Source organism: Cupressus sempervirens, chromosome 8 (assembly GCF_028749045.1).
Source record: "Cupressus sempervirens isolate cs-2001-9-10 chromosome 8, ASM2874904v1, whole genome shotgun sequence".
Taxonomy (NCBI): Eukaryota; Viridiplantae; Streptophyta; class Pinopsida; order Cupressales; family Cupressaceae; genus Cupressus; species Cupressus sempervirens.
Window position 1 is genome coordinate 454,279,340 of NC_143125.1, and position 22,029 is coordinate 454,301,368.

Genomic DNA, 22,029 nt, shown 5'->3' on the forward strand with positions numbered 1-22,029 from the left:
TGCACATTCCTTCTCTTCAAGTCTACCTTAGCCTTTACCTTCAGGTTATTTTGTTGCAGAGTTTTCCTCACATGCTCTAGCACTTCCACCATTGCTTAAGAAAACTCTTCTACGTGTCCACTCCTTTTCTCCAAATCATCCACATTCCTGAGTTCCAAAACTCCCCTTGGATGTCTCCCATAAATAACTTCAAAAGGAATCATGTCTATGCTATGATTCACTGAGTCATTGTATGCAAACTCTACCTAAGGTATGATGGCATCTCAAATACCTCCATGTTCTTGTGTCAAACATCTCAAAAGGTTTCCCAAGAATCTATTAACCACCTTAGTTTGACCATCTATTTGAGGATAATAAGATAAACTAAAAGATAAATTTGTGCCCAAATTCTTCCATAGGGTCCTCCAAAAGTGACCCACAAACTTGATGTCCCTATCAAATACAATGCTCAATGGAAAACCATGAATACAAACTATTTCTTTAAAGAGCAATCTTGCAATATAACTAGCATCATTAGTGGTTTTACATGGAATAAAGTGAGCCATTTTACTGAATCTATCAACAACCACAAATATGTTGTCATAACATGTCTTTGTCCTTATTAATCCCATCACAAAATCCATACTAAAACACTCCCAAAGTCTATTCGGTATGGGTAAAGGCTGATAAAGTCCAACATTTTTTTACACTCCCTTTGCCCTTTGACATACAAGACAACCTTCCACAAACTTCCTAATGTCTGTTTGCATCTTAGGCCAATAATAAAATCTTTTTGCCAATTCCAATGTCTTGTTGAGTCCAAAATGACCACTAAGACCTCCACAATGTTTTTCTTTAATGACATTCTCCCGCATAGAACATTTGGGAATACATAGTTGGCTACCTTTAAATAACAATCCATCTTGCACAATTAATTCAGAAAAAATAGAATGAAAACTATCTTCCAACTTAATGCAAACCTCATATGCTTCATTGAAATCTCCATCTTCCACATACATTCCCTTTAATGCATCTACACCCATGCTTTGGAGTTGTACTTCTTGCACTGTTAGCACTCTCCTACTAAGTGGATCAGCCACTTTATTGGCTTGTCCCTTCTTATGCTTGATTGTGAAGGTATAAGCCTACAAACTCTCAACCCATTTCATGTGCCTATGGTTGAGTTTTTCCTGTCCATTCAAGAAACTAAGAGCATGGTTGTTAGTATACATAACAAACTCCTTAGGAAACAAATAGTGCCTCCATTTTTTTAATGCCTAGACCATGGCATACAATTCCAAATCATAAGAAGAATATTTCTTCTTTGACTCATTTAGCTTCTCATTGAAAAATGCAACAGGTTTGCCTTTTTGACTAAGAAAAACCCCTATTGCAAAGCCACTAGCATCACATTCTATTGTAAAAACTTTATTAAAATTTGGTAAAACAAGAATAGGATGCTTGGCTACCTTTTGTTTGAGTTTCTCAAAACCCTTATTTTCTGCATTATTCCATTCAAACTTCATTTTACCTCCTCCTTTGATGGTGTCTAAAATTGGTACACAAATTTTGTTGAAGTTCCTTTTGAACTTCCTGTAGAATGTGGCCAAACCATGGAAAATTCAAACCTCTCCAACAACCCTTGGTGTTGGCCAATTAATGATGGCCTCCACTTTAGATGGATCCATTTTCAGATCTCCCTTGGATATCACAAATCCAAGATAAACCAACTCTTGTTTCAAAAACTCACACTTCTCCAAGTTTATCATCAACTTTTGTTCCTATAGCCTTTGAAAAACCAACTTCAAATGCTACAAATGCTCTTCCTTATTCCTTCTATACACCAAAATTTCATCAAGGTAGACAACAACAAACTTCCTGATGAAGTCCTGCAAAACTTCATTCATTAGTTGCATAAATGTACTAGGAGCATTAGATAAACCAAATGGCATAACCAACCATTTATACAACCCTTCATTAGTTCTAAAGTCTATCTTCCATTCATACCCCTCTCGTATCCTTATTTGATGATACCCACTTTTGAGATCTATTTTAGAAAAATATGAAGCTCCCCCCAAACAATCCAAAAAATCTTCTATTCTATTCTAGGAATAGGAAATTTATAACTTATAGTTATCCTATTAATGGCCCTAGAATCGGTACACAACCACCACTTACCATCCTTCTTTGGAGCAAGAACCAAGGGTACGACACATGGGCTAAGACTTTTCCTTATCAACCCCTTGTCAAGAAACTCTTGTATTTTCCTAGCAATCTCTTCATTTTGGTGCGGTGTCATCTTATATGTTGTCTTGTTGGGTAGCACTACTCCAGGAATAAGATAAATCTAGTGACTTATGTCTCTTATTGATGATAGAGACTCAAGCATTACCTTAGCAATGTTGTCTTAATACTGGTTCAACAACTCTTCAACTTCTTTTGGGCCTATTGTTCTAAGAAGTTGAAGTTATAAATATGAAGAATACATTTTGGTGATGACATGGCTAAGTTTGATCATCATAATGACATGTGTATGAAAATTTATTTAAGTTGCAAGGCGGAAGATTAATGTTATCGCTAAGTGTAACATGTTCCTATAATAATTAATTGAGAAGGTTTAACAACTGACTCAAGGAATTATTTTATGGATTCCATATAAAGGAAGGACATTTTCCTTTATCATGAGTATGTATGAAAAGTGATTGTAAGTAGCACGAAGAGTGGAATGCAAAGTTGAGCAGAGCAAAGTGAAGGTGAAGAAATCTTCATTGTCAAGGTTTTATTGTTTGATCCAAAGTTGGAAGCTTGGATCTGAGGTTCATGAATTGGTCTATAAGGTCTGACAACAATTGGTCTAGTTGACAGGATAGGGGAAAGGAATTAAATTATAGTACATACAATTATTCTAAAAGGAATAGTTGAGAGATCAATTAGATAGTGAGTTCGGTGATCTTGCCCCAGAAGTTGTTTGGACAATGGGTCCTTTTGTCTCCTTACAACTCCTAACAAGGTTGGCACAACTCCTAACAGGGTTGGAATCTTCTAGAAAGGATTCAAAGTCTCCTATCAGGGACTATATGTACTAAATATTGTAATAGATTCCTAACAGGGTCAATCCTCTAACAAAGAATATTTGTATTAGTACATCATCTTGTGGGCATCATTCCCATTGAGGTTATCCCTCTTATCAAGGGTTTCCCTAGTTAACATATCTGGTGTAATTGTGTATGTGCATCTTTGTATGGCTTTTGTTTACTTTGGTTGAATGGTTAAGTTTATTTAAGGTGAATAAATGTTTTAGTTATTGGATAATTGATTCAGCAACCCCCCCCCCCCCCCCCACTTATCTTGGTGGACTATTATTTCTAACAATTGGTATCAAAGCATCAAGTTCTTGAAGACAAAGTTTAACAACTTTGGGAGATCCATGGTGAACATGTTTAGGAAATTTATTCCTACATCTGACAGAGGAAATTTTGACCCTCGGATGATGAAAATTCTTGGCTAGTTATCATATTTTTTATAAAGAGTAGAGCATTGAGTTTTCTAATCCAAAATCTTTCTATTGTATGCAAAAAAATAGAAGGACAAGCAAAGATAGATCTAGATCTGAAGAAGACATAAAGATGAAGGAAGGTATTGATCTAAGTTTATAAAAAGAGAGCTAGAAGGTATAAAAAAATTGTCTGTTGGACATGTAAATAATTTGGTCATTTTTCATCTAGATGTCCCAAGAGATTAAGAAAAACTAGAAAGAGTTTACTTTTTGATAAAGTTAAAGAATTTAGAGCAAGTATGAAAAGATCCTTGAGATACTTTGATAATAAGTCTAGATTGGTTAAGGAAGAGAAAGCAATAGAAGAAACAGTTTTGGAGACCATTATGGAGAATGCAAATGTGAGATTTGATGAGAAATTTAGGATACAAGAAAGAATACTTGATTACAATTTAGATTATGAGAATGTTGTTACTAAAAAAAGGAATGATGAAGTATTCTTTGAGACTAATAATGATTTGTAGAATGAAGGAGAGCCAAGGAAAGAACAAAGCTTGAAACTTTCAATAGAGCTAAGAGTTAAGATAGCAACTCTTACTTTAGGTAAGAATATGACAAAGAATTATCAACCTGAGCAGATCATTAGAAGCAGAGATAAAGGTGTGATGACAAGAAGTAAAATTAATGAAGAACTATGTTTGATATCTCAAGTTGAACCTAAGAATAAAAATGAAGCATGTAAAGATGACTATTGGAAAGAAGCTATGAAATAGGAATTGGATCAGATAGTAAAGAATGAGACATGGGAATTAGTTCCCAAACTAGCATACAAGGATGTGATAGGAACTAAATGGGTATTCAGAAACAAGTTGAATGAGCAAAGTGAAGTTGTAAGGAAAAAAGAAAGATTAGTATGTAAAGGTTACTCATAGCAAGAAGGAATAGACTATGATGATACCTATGCTCATGTGGCAAGAATAGAAGCAGTAAGGTTATTTTTAGCATATGCAGCATATAAAAAATTCAAAATATATTAGATGGATGTCAAGTCAACATTTCTGAATGGAGAATTTGAAGAAAAAGTGTACATAGAACAGCCTAAAGGTTTTCCTTTGATAGATGACAAGGACATAATATGCAAACTGAAGAAAGCATTTTATGGCTTGAAGCAAGCACCCAGGACCTGGTATGCAAGGTTGGACAAGCATTTGACAAAGCTTGGATATAGCAAAGGTATGGCAGATAGTAATCTCTATTGGAAAGAAATTCATGATGGATTGATGATTTTGGTAATATTTGTTGATGATATCATATTTTGAGGAAATGATGATGAAAGTGACAAGTTTGTAGAAGAAATGAAGAAGGAATTTGAAATGAGCATGATAGGAGAGATGAAATATTTTCTAGGAATACAAATTATGCAAGATAAAGAAGGAATCTTTATTTCTTAGACTAAGTATTTGAAAGATTTACTGAAAAGGTTTGGTTTGGAAACATGTAAACCTATTGGAAGACTTATGGTAACTAGACATAAGTTATCTATAAAGGATGAGACACCTATTGTTGAGCAAAAGAAGTACAGATCTATGATCAAAGGATTGCAATATCTGACTCACACAAGGCCATATATTTCAAATGCAGTTGGAATTGTTGCAAGATTTCAAGATGATCCTAGAGAAGCACACTATGTAGTAGTCAAATGGATATTTAGACACTTGAAAGGAACATCTTAGTTCAGATTGTGGTATGAAAGATCTAATGATTTCACTTTTTGTGCTTATATTGATGCTAATTGGATAGGTAGTATGGATGACAGAAAGAGCACCAGTGATGAAGCCTTCTTTCTTGGAGGAAGATTGGTTTCTTGGCTAAGCAAGAAGTGGGAATGTACCTCACAAAGTATAGTAGAAGTAGAATATGTTGCAATAGCAAACAATTGTAATCAATTTATTTGGATGAAAAAAATGTTGAAGGATATAAGGATAGAATTTAGTGAACAAGTGTTGTCATACATTGTGACAACACAAGCACTGTAAATATGTTTAAGAATCTAGTATTGCATTCTAAGACTAAGCACATTTCTATCAATTATCACATGTTCGAAGAAAAAGTTCCACAAAAAGAAATTAGATTGGAGTATGTGAGCACTAAAGAGCAGATTGTAGATATGTTCACTAAACCTCTTCCCAAAGAGACTTTTGAGTATTTGTGAGGTATGCTAGGGGTTATGCTCCTTCCTACATTAGAGTATATGGTGAAAGAGTGCATCAATCCAGTGTAATAGAGCACTATTGTTTGTATGGATTAAATGTTGATGCTTCCTATATGGGGGAGTATCTGTGATGGATAGAGTTATCTAGAACTCTTGTTGGATGTTGTTTTTGAATAGTGTCTTTGGACACTTGAGCTAGTCAGAAATAGTTGTTGTAGGGATTGTTGGTTGCTAAAAGTTTTGACATTGATCTCAATAGGGGATAAGTTTAGCATGAAAAATATGTTGGTGAAGTTTAGCAAAATAGGTTGGAAAAGTACAACATGGGAGAATGATTGATAAAGAGGATTTGAAAAGAAAAGATTAACAATCTTTTGCAGTTAGTATTCTTAGAACTATATGTTTTTATCTATGTTGTCATCAATGCCAAAGGAAAATATTGTTGAAAGAATTAACGTTGATGATATTCCTATTGGGGAGTATTGTGGAAATATGATTTATTCATTATCATTATGATATGTTACATTCATGACTATGTTTGTCGTTGATGTCAACATAACAGTTTTATGTGGTATATGATAGAAGAACAATAGACAAGTTGGTATGGATAGAAAGTTGAGCATTTTCACTAAGTAAGGTTAAAGGGAGATCATACTATGTGTCTAGTATATGTAGCTAACCTCAAAAGCATAAGATATTAAGTCTAGAAGAAGTTATGCAAGTTTTGGTGATGGTTGTTTTGAGATATAGTTTACAGAAGATGTTCTAGTAAACTTGTTATATCTCTTAGTAGATTTGTTATTCTCAGAAGCTGAAGTTATAGATATGAAGAAGACATGTTGGTGATAACTTAGCTAATTTAGCTTGTCATAATGAGATGTGTACAAAAATTTATTTAAGTTGCAAGGAAAAAAATTAATATTATCACTAAGTGTAACGTGTTCTTAATGTGGTCTCATAATAATTAATTGAGAAGGTTTAACAGTTGACTCAGGGAATTATTTTATGGATTTGATATAAAGGAAGGACATTTTTCTTTATCATAAGTATGCATGAAAAGGGATTGTAAGCAGCATGAAGAGCGAAATGTGAAGTTGAGCAAAGCAGAGAAAAAATGAAGAAATCTTCGTTGCCGAAGTTTTATTATGTGATCCAAAGTTGGATATTTGGATCCAATGTTTGTGACCTGGTCTACAAGGTCTAATAGTGATTGGTCTAGTTGACAGGACAGAGGAAAGGAGTAAAAATACAGTACATACAATTATTCTGAAAGGAATAGTTGGGAGATCAGTTAGACAGTGAGTTCGATGATCTTGCCCCAGAAGTTTTTTGGATAGTGGATCCTTCTATCTTCTTACAACTCCTAAAAGGGTTGGAATCTTCTAACAAGGATTCAAAGTCTCCTAATAGGGACTCATATGTACTAAATGTTGTAATAGACTCCTAATGGGGTCCATCCTCTAACAAGGAATATTTATATTAGTATATCATCTTGTGGGCACCATTCCCACTAGGTTTTTCCCTTTGATCAAGGGTTTCCCTAGTTAACATATTTGGTGTAATTGTGTATGTGCATCTTTGTATGGTTCTTGTATACTTTGGTTGAATGGTTAAGTTTATTTAAGGTGAATAAATGTTTTAATTATTGGATAACTAATTCAACCACACACACCCTACCCCCACCCTCCCTAATTATGTTGGTGGACTATTGCTTCTAATATGAGCATGTGTGAAAAGAGCCCTTATTAGAGAGGAATTAAAGTACAAAGGTTGAGCAATATTAGAAAATGTTGAAACAATTGTCAAATGGTGCAATTCTATGATGGAACCAGGTAATACAAGTAAGTCTATGGTTTCTAGATATTTTTGGTTGATTCATGAACCTAACATTGAAAATTTGCAAGACTATTGTACACTTACAGGATCAAGTGAGATGCATTCATTTTGAAGTTCAAATGCAATGTCACTAGCTATTCATACTAGAAAGCTTGCATGATTCTGCTCTTCATGTGTGCATCATTTATGAGATGAATGTGAATAGAAAGAGTGGTTTGACCAATGGTCTTGTAGACCTTTGCATCCAATTGATTCATATCAACTTCCTACAACACTACAACGCAACCAAGTTGAAGCATCAATAGATTTTGAGCATGTATCTAACCTAGTTGAACCAGGTACTAAGTTATCAATTTAATAATTGGTTAAAATAGATTACTTTCAATTTTCCCATTAACTTATCCTTCTATATAATGCAACTCATGTGTATGTAGTTATTGCATATCACAATAATGATGAAGGAACAAATTACTTTCTATGTCAGTGTATTGAGCCCAAAAAGAAACTGATAGCTACAGTCATTGATGGTGAGGATATTGAGTACCCAATAGGATTTGTCGTTGTGATAGGCACATGGCTTAGAAGGTAGTATATATTTTTCCCTTCCCATGAAGATCTCTTTAAGTCAATTTTTCGTGTATAATGTATCAATTCTGACTTTAAATTGTCTTTACAATTAAATGTAGGCACACTATCAAGAAATCTACCATGTGGTTATTTGAGGATTTTGAGACACACAAACATATTCTTCATTACTCTAAACTTATTGTTGCAAAAAATATTCAATTGATATCATATCATAGTAGGCCTCTTAACAAGAAGTTGTGGAAGGTACATGAATCTGATCATGAGGCAATACATGATACAATAAGGGTTAGATCTTATCCAAAAGGTTCCCTTAATTGATTGTGTGCTATATAGCTAAATCATTCTATATATGGTAGAATAATTTTGAAAATTTTGTATATATGTTATGTGAAATGTTGCAACTTCATAGTGATGTACATATGTAGATGCCAAATTTTGTATAAAGAAAAGAAAAGACATGTAACATGTGCATATTTGTATGCCATATTTTGTATAAAAATCTGATAAGAGATGTCACATGTGCATATTTACATGCCAAATTTTGTATATAAAAAAGGGAAGACATGTAACATATATATTTTGTGGGTTTGATGATATCTTTAAAAAAAAAAATTATCTTCAACTTATATGGATTTAGATGGTTGTCCTCTTGTATTTTTCTTCCACATTTCCAAAATATAGGAAAAATAAATTATAGATTTGGATACCCATTTGGCTTCTCTACAACATATGAAAAGCTTAGATAGGGTTTTTTTGGACCATGTTCTTGTTTTCACACTATGCCACCCCTTTTTAGGCTTAAAATATTCCTCTGATTGGCACAAGGCATAGTGATGATTCATCATGAGATCAATAGGGTCCATGAAGAGTTAGAGTTAGGTTTTTACCATAGGTAAGGTTTGTATTAAGTTTGAGATGATAGGAAGGTCATTTGACCAAATTGGTGAAACATTCCAAAAAAATGTAAAAGTTGCATTGTGCAACTTTGCAACTTTCAAAAGTTGCTTGAGCAACTTTTGGCAAGGAAGTTGCAAAGCATTGAAAAGGAGTCCTAAGGGTGACTAACCACCCAACCACCCTATATAAAGCATGAGGAGATAATTTTTTTTATAATAGTACAAAAATTTGTTAAAAAGTTGCAAAGTGCAAATTTATCAAAAGTGCAATTTTTGCAAATTCTTGCAAAAGTTGTTAAGAATGCACAACCAAGTGCAAAAGTTGGTTGGGCAATGATCAAATGACCTGGAGGAGTGTATATGTGTTGGATATCATGATGCAGATGCTATTTATGACCAAACCTCCATTTGCAACTTTTTGCAAAAATTGCAAAAATTGGTCAAGAACCTTTTTGAGCAACTTTGCAACTTTTGAGCAATTTTTGCTCTTGAAATCTTTTGGTCAAATGGGTCCATCTAGGATTATTCTAAGACCCTAGTTAAGATTCCTAGGATGTATTAAGTAACCTAATACCTTAGTCAACCTCATCCCTATTAAATTTTAACCTACTTAGCAACTTTTGGCTCATTGAGCAACTTTTGACCAACTTATGACCTAATCAACAAATTTGGCTTTTCCTAGAAATCCACAACTACCCTGTTAGCTTGGGTTTGTTGGATTTATGCTAGGACCAACCTCATTTCAGCACGACGTCCCTCTGATGGCATCAAACACACTAAACGGAAGTGTCCCTAACGATCTCTAAGCACCATCAAGTTGCAATCTTTGATCGTGAATTTCTCTGAGCTCGTATGGGGTATTGATGAACTATTAGGTGCAACAAGATCACATTTTCTAGGCCTACAACAATGTATCTTATTTTTTAGATGTTTGAATTATTTTTTATTTGGCATTTGTATCTCGCCTATTGCCAAAAGTTGCACTATTGCTTAGTTAAAATGAGAAGGGTTGTGTATATTTCAAACTGTTGGTCCTAGGATCAAATTGTCTACTCTGGTTGGTTGGGTTTAGGCTAGGACCAACCTCATTTCAGCCACAACGTCCCCTTGACGGTATTAACCACACTGAATGGAAGCATCTCTAAGGGTATCTAAGCACTATCAGATTGTGATCTTTGATAAGGCATTTCTCTGAGCTCATACAAGGTATTGACAAACTATCAAGTGCTACGAGATTACATTATCTAGGCCTACAACAACCTATCTCAATTTTTAGAGATTTGACTTTGTTGGAATTTGGTATTCATATCTTGTCTATTGCCAAAAGTTGCAATGTTGCTCAGTTAAAATGAGCAAGTTTATGTATATTTCAAATTGTTGGTCCTAGGATCGAATTGTTTACTCTCTTAGCTCTAGTTGGTCAGGTTTAGCCTAGGACCAACCTCTTTTTAGCCACAACATCCCTCCAATGGTAGCAACCACACTTAAAAAAAATGTCCCTAAGGGTATCTAAGAAACGATCAAGCTATAATATTTGATCAGGCATTTCTCTGAGCTTGTGCAAGGTATTGACAAACTATCAAGTGGTATAGGATCACGTTATCATGTGTTTGATTGTTACAAGAAAGTAAGTTGAAATACAAGTTTGTATGCACACATTGAACACGTTGAATGGAAATCCAAGTTTAATGAATATCAAAATGAACAATATATTATGTCATATCAATCATATAATTACAAAAAGATGTTATGTCTCATTGGTACAATACAAAAGTTGAATACCCACAAATGTCAAATGTGTACAATAGAAATGTTGAATGTGCACAATACAAATATCGAATATATACAATACAAAAGTTGAATACCTAACAAATCTCAAATTTGTACAATATAAATGTCGAATGTGCACAATACAAATATCAAATGTATACAATACAAAAGTTGAATATATGCCAATGTCATGTGGTGACCAAAACTACATATTTATATCACTATCAATATCTATGACTATGCAAAATCATCAAAGTTGAGCCTCTTTGATCTAGTTTGTGGCTTGCCACGTGTTTGCAGAAGAAAAATTAAAATACACTATCAAATATCTTATCTATAAGTATGAAAATGACTAGAAATTGGGTTCTAAATTGTGGATAGTTGAGTTGTTCATTACCTCATCCCTTTGTCCCACAATTGGACTAAATGATACCAGTAATGGGCTCCATCGTCAATGGGTGGGACTCCTAACAAAATGATGTGAGGTAGGGTAACAGTGGGAGACACAACTACTGATGAATCAATGCTCACAGCAGGCACAACCACTGATGAATCAGTGCTAGTATGAGGAACAATCTGTATGATAAGCAATAAAATTTTAGCATTATAGAGTGCCATTAGGGATTCCAAATAGAGTAAAAAAATTTAAAAATGTATTGTGTCCTGAGCTAGAACTCACTTGCTAGCAAGAGGTACAACCATTGATGAATCAATGATGGTATGAGGAAAAACCTAATGGTAAGTGATAAAATGTTAGAATTGTAGAGTAGGCATTAAGGATTTCTTTCACATATACAAGCAATCCAAATTGAGATCACAAAAGGGCTTCAACTAACACTCTAAATACATAGCTCTAGTCTTTGTTGTGTTTGACCCTATCTTTGATACTTGGGATTCCTAGCAAAATGAAATGGTAAAGGATTCGCATGAAGTCTCAAAGAGTGTTGTAATAGGTAAAAGATAAATAACACATATTAATAGGACAAATTGTTGATAATTATTATAAAACTGAAAAAAAATGTACTCATTTATAAATGCAACTGTTTAATATGTATATAGAACAAAGGCATAATATTACCTAAAATTTATGAGAAAGCAAATATGAAATTTTACCTCTTCCATTGCCTCAACATCGGCACTCTCAAGTGCATTCATCAACTCTACAAAAATAAATTGTTACTAGATATATTCAACAAACAAGTCAACACGTATTCATCAATATTGAGTACATTTATATACATTCATTCATAATAAATTTCAAAATATTAACTTGACTTCTATTTAATACCTTTTTTTGTTTAGTGTTCTTGTTGATTCCTTTCCCTTTCCTTTAGACCTTGAGCTATGTGGAGTACAATGAAGAATAAACAAATATAACATAAGAGGAATGAATATGACACATCATGAGTTTGACTCAAATCGTAAACTTGATAGGTGTGCAAGCTATGATATCACATAGCTCTCAAGGCCAAAGTTAATGGCATAAATCATGACATCATCAATTTAAAAATTTTAGCTCCCGACAAGCCCTATAAAATAGTAAAGAGTATTGTTATAAATATGAGATAATATTATAAATGGAAAGAAGACACAATAACAACAAGGAGATCATAGGAGGGCAAGAAGCCAAAAGGACTTGAAGGATGATATTGGAAGGATAGTACAAGGCTTAGAAATTGAAAACAAAGAGACCAAAAAGGAAAAGAGAGATGTGAATCAATTTTTGGCACCTTGTCAAGAAAGAGAAGTGGAGATTCATGATCTCCACACTCCTACAAGACACCCTATGTGATATGGAGGTTCTTCGATGCGGAATGAGTATATGGAGGATGAACTCATGAGGTTCATTAGATGGAGTTCAAGTATGCCAGGAGCAAGATATGTGGATGGGAATTGGATGGATTTGATGAATTTTGAAGGGTTTCAATGATGGTAGGAAATGGAAAGGTATTATTGTACTTTTAAGAATACCAAAATTAAGAAACAACATTTCAAATCCAATGTATTATTGTACTTTTATTCTTACTCCTAGCCTTGCACCTCTAGCAAAACAAGTACTATGTGATGTTCTCGTACCACTTGTTGCACCCTCCATTGCATATTACTTGAACATATCAATCTAAAGTGCTCTATAAAATTTAAAAAGTATTTACTTTTACGATATTTGGGTGATTAAATAATATCATTTCAAAACTCATGAGGTTCATTAGATGGGGTTTGGGTAATGCTAGGAGCAAGAGATGTGGATGGTAATTGGATGGATTTGATGAATGAGAGGGTTTCAATGATGGTAGGAGATGGGAGAGGATCTATAAGCAGTTTGTTAGTGTCATACCAATTAAGAAACAATATTTTAAAACCAATGTATTATTGTACTTTTAAGAATATTTAATTTTTTTTACCTCAGGTGTTCTTTCTCCTAGCCTCACACCTCTAGCAGAATGATTACTTTGTGGTGTTCTCATAATGCTTGTTGCACCCTATATTGCATATTTTTCACATATCAATCTAGAGTAGTCTATAAATTTTTTATTTATTTTTTACTTTTACGATATTTAGGTGATTAAATAATATCATGTCAAAACTCAAACAAACAAACTTGTGCCCCTTGTCCACCAAAGACCATCACCATCAAATCATATGTGAGTGTGAAATCCCCACCTATGTATGAATAATAAAAATGCCCACAATGTACACATGGATGAGATGACACTCCATCTTGAGACACCTCCATATCTATCCCATCACACATGTGCTGACAGCTAAAACCCAAATGTTGATTGGGCCTCGAAGATTATAATGATGCATGTGATGATGATGTAGGTGGCAAAAGTGAGGATGAAACTGGTAGTGCAGCTGACACAAAAAAAGATGACACTAGTGGTGCAGGTGACATAGGTGGAGATGACACTAGTGATACAGGTGATGTTGATGGAGCTATCATAGGCTGTGATGACCATAGTGCCATAGGTGATGATGATGGAGTTGTCGCATGCTATGATGACCCTAGAACCATAGGTGATGATGATGGAGTTATCTCATGTTGTGATGTCCCTAAAGATGTATCTAATGATGGTAGGGGTGCCATAGGTGAAGGAAAACCACCTAACTGTGAGCCACGTTGAATGATAACATCTGTCAATGATGCAGCCACATGAAGAGTCTATAAATCAATAGACTCCTTTATAATTGATGGGATCACAACATGAGGCATAGTTTTTCATGATGTATGCCTCCTCTCATGTTGTGGTACCACCCTATGAACCCCAAGTCTATCCTGTACAAAGCCTCTCCCTCTACCCTGGAACTGACGGATGTTAAAGTAATTTGGCTTCTCGCCAAGGATGAACTCACAATATAGATTTCTCAAAAAATATTGAGGCACCTCATAATTATTACATGGTGGTACATCAAATACCATATACCACCTATCCCAAAAATATGATCTCATCCTAGCATGAGTGCACCAATGAATAGAAAAAGTTTTGGTTGTGTGTAATAGGGAGTTGCCAAATATACAATCGGTGAAAAGAGAACATATAATACCTTTCCTTATGTCTTTATCTTTACTTGTTGATATGATAACCCATCGGCATAAAATGCATGACACAGGTCTATCCCTCTATGTACCCCATTTCGTAACCACCCTAGACACCTCATTTGCATTTTGAGCCATTTGTTCAAGTGTATTCGCTAGGTTTCAGTGGTGAGAAAGTGTAGATGACCGCAACCTATTGAGTATTTGGGTAATGTTAGCACTATTTTGTGAGAGGTGGTTTATGAGGTCCTCTTATGTAGTAGTTAAATGATGTAATTGTGTGCGCAGAGGGTTTAGGAAGTGATGGTTGTTGAACAGGAACAACGAGTGGAGGGTTTTGTGGTTGTGTCACTATGGGTGGAGGGTTTTGTGGTTGTGTCACAATGGATGGAATGTTTTGTGGTTGTGTCATAACCAGTGGAGGGTTTGGTTATGTAGGAGGTGGTCTTTCTTCTCTCCCTTGTTTTCTTGGATTCCTTGATGCATCTATATTAAAAATAAAAATAAACAATTACAAAACTTATAAATTAAAAATTTGGTAAAAAATACATAAATGATGAATAGAATGAAGAATTACCTTGTTTTTAAGGCACCATGGTTGGAGATGAAATCAAAAATCATTTTTTATGCTAAACCTGATTGGGTTTTGGTGCTTTCCTCTACAATTCATGCTACTGTTGTCGTTTGAGGGTATAAAAATGCCCTCAAACACAAACAACAGTCACAATATATTCTTTACAAAACTCGATCGAGTTATTAACTTGGATAATTCAAAAAACTCGACCGGATTTTACAAAACCTATTAGATTTTTTTTAAGTATAATTAGGTTATTGAAAATTTCACTTTTTTTGGAGGGTGTCCACTTTTTTGTACATTATCTTGGTGCACTTACCCACTTACCCATATATATGTACATATGTTTGTGTGTGTGTGTGTGTGTGTGTGTGTGTGTGTGTGTGTGTGTGTGTGTGTGTGTGTGTGTACACACACACACACACACATGTACATATATATGTATACATATACATATATGTACATATATGTATATGTATACATATATATGTACATATATGTGTGTGTGTGTGTGTATATATATATATATATATGTACACACACACATATATGTACATATATATATATACATATATGTATACATATATACATATATATATACATATATGTACATATATATATATATATATATATATATATATATGTATATATATATATGTATATATATATATGTACATATATATATATGTACATATATATATATATATGTATATATATATATGTACATATATATATATACATATATATATATACATATATATATATATATATGTACATATATATATATATATATATATATATATATATATATATATATATATATACATATATGTACATTTATGTATATGTATACATATATATGTATATATACATACATATGTATTTATATATATATAGATATGTATGTATGTATACATATACATACATACATACATATATATATATATATATATATATGTATGTATGTATATATGTATATGTATATATATATACATATATGTATGTATGTATATATGTATGTACATATATGTATATATATGTACACACACACACTCCTTAATACTTTTTAATCTATTTTGTTCATACATACATAGAGATATATATGAGTATGAATTTAGTGATCCTTTAAAATATGGCCCAAGCAATGCATTTTTATCATAGTGACCTAAATTAATTGGGGTGTTAATGACTTATGTACATTTTTTAAAGATGAAGGAGCCATGTGCCCCTAGGTTTGCTAATCCATATGCCTCTTTTCTACCTTCATGAAATATGTGATTATATTTTATGGTTTTGAAATAAGAGAGGAGATTAAGAGGCCTTTTTGATCTAGAAAAATTAAGAGTCAATTAAGAGTTGAACAAGTCCTTACAACATTAATCTTATTTGTATATTCTAGTCTTATTTGTCTACCTTGGCTACCAAAGTTAAGTGTAAGTTTGCTTCTAAATAATTTTGAAATGGATGATAAATCTGTTTGGGCTTGATTTTTGAATTTTAGATTTTTATTTTAAAAAATGATTATTTCTATTTAGGTAGATTTGTTAGCTAAAAATAAGGGAAAGGAGCATACATTAATTTTGGAAATCAATCTCTTTGGAAATATTGAATAATGAAGTTCATTGTTAATGTGGAAATAGTTTGTGTTGTCCTAGATGAGATTTCTTGAGAGACACAAACTATTGTAATGTACATGTTCATAGAGATAAACTTGTTTTGAAGTCTTAATGTATCTTTTATAGTTTGGAAAAATACATTATGAGAGATATTTATTTGAATAACTTATAGGTTTAAAAGCTTTTTGGTTTTCAATATTTCTCAAAATTATAATTAGTTGAGGTATATATGTTTCCAAAAATAAAATAAAATAGATTTTAGAAGTCATGAAAAAAGTTTTTTCTGCTCTCTAATGTTATACATTGTAGGAAAGAGGGCCTAGTACATGCTCACCTTACCTATGCACTTCTCAAAATTCTATGTTGATATTCCACATTACTCTCAATTTTTATAGCAATTTACTTTTCAATTCTCCTACTTTAAAACTAAATTTCAAATGGTCAAAATGATATCGCATAAGCTTGCATTTTTCTGAAGATGTCCAAAATAGTATAAGCAGAATAAATCCATAGTATACAGTATATAGAATGAAAGTAAATCAGTCATCTTGTAACAAAAGAGTTGGTATTGTGTTCTAAAGTTCTTATGATGTTGAAAAAAGTTTTAATCCAACTCTGTAGCATTTGAATTTGGAAAGAGCAATTTTTTTTTTTCAAGATGATGAGTATCCCGCGTAAATTAAGGCGTAATTCTAACCCTAAACCAATCAACTTCAAATAGCAATCTTAAGCTAATCTTTACCTCAACTTTGCAATGACAAACAATAAATATAATATAATTTTAGTAAATATCATTTATCAATAACATAAAATTAAAGATAATAAAGATAATAAGTCAAATTATTGAAAAAGAACAAATTTTAATTTTTCAATCAATTTGCATGACATGATTTTTAAATCATATAAATTTTAAATACCTATAATTTTATTTAAAAACTATGTATTTAAACACATCCACTAACTGTCAGAATTTAACATCTACTAACTACAAGCCGCACTTACCTCCCCAAAACTTTCTTTCGGGGCGGAAGGACTTTTTGACAGTCCCTCTCCATTTAGTCAACGGTCACTATGACCGCTGACTGTGACTCACATTGAAAGACTGATTTTTTATTGTTAAACATGTTCACTGCTTTCGCTAATCTATTTATTCACTCTACGAATTCCACACTTTTTAAAACAATGTAATATTTGTTATGGGCGAAATTTTTGCTACGATGGGACTATCGTTGCACCTACTTTAAATTACTTTTGCTATGGGCGAAATCAGTGCAAGTGCTAATAAAAGACTTACATGTAAATGGTAACAAAGAGAAATGCAATCGTAAAAGTGAAAACACGATTGTTTTTTCACTTGCTTTTGAAGTCAATTAAATTTATTCGGTCACAGTAAACCGTCGTTTTACTCCCTTCTAAAAAGTTCGGGACTTCACATAAATTCTGAAATTTTTTCGCAAAGTTGTGACATTTTCTGCGTTCGTATGAAAGTCTTATAAGACTTGTTATGGTCTGAAATTTAGGAGGTGGAGCCACCTTGCTGAAATACGCAGAGAAATGTTCGAAAACGTTGAGAAATAATTTGCGCTGAACACGTAACCTCTCATACCACTCAACTTCCACCATGACAGATTTTTCATAATACAATATTATTTTTAGGCATTAATCATTATTCTATCTGGAATTGAAAGGTTCCGTCAGTTGGAACGGTTGTATTTGGAAGGGAACCAATTAGAAGGAAGCATTCCCAGCGAGATAGGCCAAATGCAACATCTGGGACTCTTAAGTCTTTCCCACAACCAGTTATCTGGAAAAATACCAGATTCTCTTTGTAACCTCCAGCAGCTAAGACGTCTTTATCTACATGACAACAATGCATCAGGGGGGATCCCTGTTAGTTTGGAGGGATGTCAGAAGTTGGAGGAACTTGACTTATCTCACAATAAACTAGGGGGAAGAATATCGAGGGAAGTCATTGCCAGCCTTAAAAGCCTACAATTCTACCTCGATCTTTCATGGAATTCTCTGCAAGGGTCGTTGCCACAGGAAATGAGTAGCATTGTAATGGCTCAAGACATTGATATATCTGGGAATCAACTCACTGGGCTCATTCCAGTTTCACTTGGAGACTGCGCAGCATTAGAGCACCTCAATCTGTCCCACAACTCCTTTGTAGGTTCAATACCACATTCACTTTCCAAATTAAAAAATCTCCAAGCGATGGATGATTCCAGAAGTGGGCTTGTTTCCAAATAGAACTGTTGTAGCATTGCTTATGGGGAACCCAAGGCTGTGTGGCCCCAAAAATTACTCATTGCCTCCATGCCCAACTCACACCCACCAAAAACATTCCCCGCTTAAGAAAATAGTGACATCAGTTGTTGGATCCATTGGATTTATATTATGCTTCTTCATTCTAGCAATGCTATGGAAACATAAATTTGCTGGGCAGCTAGTCCTTCCCTCGAGCTTCAGCTTTGAGCGTATTGGCTACCCAAAATTCTCTTATAAAGATCTTGTCATTTCAACATCTGGATTTGATGAGTCCACCTTGCTTGGAGTGGGTAATTTTGGATCTGTCTTCAAAGGTATATTGAGCGATGGTAAGATCATTGCCATCAAGACTCGTAATTTTCAAAGTGAAGAAGCTCTAAAGAGTTTTAAGAGGGAGTGCAAATTGTTAGGGAGGATTCGGCATCGTAATCTCATCACCATCATAAGTGCATTTTTTTATCCTGACTTAAAAGGTTTGGTTCTTCAGTTTGCACCTAATGGGAGTCTGGAAAAACATTTGCACCTTGATAGGGATGATCAAGTCTCTTGTAAATTGGGATTGAGAGAGTGCTTGAACATTGCTATAGATGTAGCCCATGCAATGGAATATTTACATCATGACTGTCCTCTACAAATTGTGCATTGTGATTTAAAACCCAACAATGTGCTCTTGGATGCCACCATGACAGCCCTTGTCACTGATTTTGGTATAGCCCGTTTAACTACAACAAATTCTGTAGATTCACTGAGTACAACAACATCTGGACTCAAAGGATCCATCGACTATATTGCTCCAGGTAACATTTTTTTTGAATTATCTTGATATTGGCATCATTGTCTACTTTATTATCTGTGTTATGAATTTAATCAATAATATTGATTGCAGAGTATGGATTGGGTGGGAATGTTTCTACAAAGGGAGATGTCTATAGTTTTGGAATTCTAATATTAGAGATGGTTACAAGGAGGAGACCAAGTGATGACATGTTTGTGGGAGACATGAATCTACAAAAGTGGGTGAGGTTGGCTTGTCCAGAGAGACTGCTAGATATTGTTGATAGCGAACTGCTGAAAGATGTGAATGAAAATGTGGAAGACAAAAGATGTCTTCTTTCTTTTATTCAAGTTGGTTTGCTTTGCAGTGCTGAAACACCACAAGAGCGACCTTCCATGAGAGGTGTAGCAAATGGCTTGGAGAGGCTGAGGACATCTTTGATGGGAGGGGGAACTGCCTCCAATTTAACAGCTACCATATCAGAACTCCTAGTCAGTACCAACTGCGCAGGAGCAGCTGCATCTGACACTCAAAGTAGTTCATTTTAGATGTTTAAAACTTCCAAACTAGTTGAACTACTAAACTGTAATTCTGGAAGCTTGTAAGCAGATCCAATTCATGTGTTTTCTTTAAAGTAGTTTGCAAAAGTATGATGTTGTCAATTGGCACTCTCTCAGGGCTGGGGAATGCGAAGCTTTGTATTCATGTACTTACTGTCTTTTAGCTTCTCGTCTCAACTACTCATTTCATGTATCTGTCTCAACTAGGTGCCTCTATTTGTATCTCTGTTTCAATTACTGTATTCATGGCCTCTTTAACTCTAGCTATTGGATATATCAAATCATGTTCCAGCTGCTGTAGTTTTTGTACTTATTTTTCTCAGTTAAATGCAATTTTACTTTTTATCAATACATACATGTTGAAAACTTCCAAATTATAGAAAATACTGTCTCCTTTCATTCTCAAATATTCAGTGCTCTCCAAGCTCAAAATACATAACAACAAAATTATAATAGTAATTAATATTATTTCTAAGTATAATGTTTATACTTGTAGGAAATAGATTCCAACTTAAACTATTGTATATAAATATTATATTTATACTTATATATGCGTACTTTAAAGTATAGCCTCTATGCTTCGCTCCCAAATGTGATTTTTACATACATTTGGTTTGCATCATCTCAACTGTCGCAGATTCAAATCGGGGCGCAGGGACTTGAATGCTATATTATAGGGAAAGCTTTTGTCTGCGCAAAATTGCAGAATACATACTTTGACAGCGAAATTTCCCACTTTATGATTGCAAAAACCCGTCACAAGTGTACTTGGCATTCCATAACATCCGGCAATGCTGATTTGGATAAACAGTGTTGAAAAAATCTAAATGTGTAACTTCTCTGGAAACCTTGACTGCAATTTTGTAATGCAAAGAGCTCTGATGTTGTAATCCAACAAGCTTTCTCATTCTGTTGATAATCAGCTTGACTGATGAGAATTTATGGCTGGGATTATGAGTATTTTCCGTCTTATGATTTATTAGCTAGGGCTATGGACTATTTTTGTTGTGAAAGATCTGCCAAAGATTTGACCGAGCGTTTCCTTGAGATTACCTAAACCTCGCTCAAATGTGATGAAGCTGACCGATTTTCCTGTGCAGATAAATGTTTCAATATCTAATTTGGGAGCATTAGTGACCATGTTTAGCCACCTTAGACTGGAGAAATACGATTATGGGACTTGCAGTTGAAGAATTGCATCTCTTCTTTTTACACTCTGCCTTTCATTGCTTGTACTGATCAGCTTTGTAGAGTTTATATTGTGCATCAAATTTGAAATTCCCATTAACTGGTTGGCATTGGAACACTTTTCATATTTTTTTAGACACTGCTATCCTCCCTACAAAATGCACTTTGATCAAATTTCAAAAAATCTAAAGCATAGTGATTTTTTTTTGAAATTTTCAGCATTTGATCTTCATGATCTACTTATAATTGAAAACAACAAAAAATTTAAGAAAAATTGACTGGAAAATAATTATGTTTGACTTTTTGTATCTGTAGTGCAGTTTGTCTGGACATTAGCCAGTCCCTTTTTTTAATCCCTGAGAAAAATTAGTCAAGTTTCAAAGTTTAAAAATTTGTTCATTTTTTAAATACATTTGTAATCATTAATTTCTTTTTTCTATTAACTATTTTCAAATTTATTCAAAGTTTTTTATTTTTCTAATTCAAAAAATTAGTAAAAGTTGGGAAAGAAAAATATTTTGATTCTAGAATTTCAATCCAACTTTAAAACATGGTTTAGAAATATTTGTGTAGCACATGACATATTCACTTATCATTTTCTCCTCAAACTCAAAGCTAATACTTTTGTTTTAATTTTTTCCATGTTTACCTTCTAGAATTGGGATTGAAGTTTTTGATACCTAAAATCAATTTGGACCAAGAAATTGAGAAGTGATAAGCATCGAACCCT

General features: G+C 33.7%; 1 pseudogene; it reads left to right on the forward strand.

The window, feature by feature from the left end:
• Nucleotides 1-20,099, forward strand: part of LOC149543182 (uncharacterized) — a 58,784-nt pseudogene extending 38,685 nt beyond the window's left edge.
• Nucleotides 20,100-22,029: the final 1,930 nt, after the last annotated feature.